At 43.9% G+C, this 269-nt stretch overlaps 1 protein-coding gene across 1 annotated transcript in view; it reads right to left on the bottom strand.

Moving 5' to 3' along the window:
- LOC119588808 overlaps positions 1 to 269 on the bottom strand; it is a gene marked incomplete at its 5' end in the record, with an annotated part of 29,673 nt that overhangs the window by 17,083 nt on the left and 12,321 nt on the right.

Genomic DNA, 269 nt, shown 5'->3' with positions numbered 1-269 from the left:
CTCGCCGAGGGTTCCCACCGCCGTCGCCACCGAGAACGAGATCACAAACAAAACGCTCTCCGGATTTCATTACGTCATCCACTAACGACGTCATAATATGCTTCGGTCGTGACGTAGCGTTTGTGACTCGCTATCACACTTGATTGTATCACAGCTGATTTTCAGTTTTTTTTTTTTTTATGTACCTACATATTTACGAATTCCCCCCCCACCCCCACCCCCTCCTTTTTTTTCGTTTCTCTGTTTACCATTTATTTTTAATTATTAGG

The sequence above is a fragment of the Penaeus monodon genome, chromosome 24 (genome assembly GCF_015228065.2).
Source record: "Penaeus monodon isolate SGIC_2016 chromosome 24, NSTDA_Pmon_1, whole genome shotgun sequence".
Lineage (NCBI taxonomy): Eukaryota > Metazoa > Arthropoda > Malacostraca > Decapoda > Penaeidae > Penaeus > Penaeus monodon.
The sequence above is the reverse complement of the archived record's forward strand: the minus strand, read 5'-3'. Positions and strand labels throughout refer to the sequence as shown.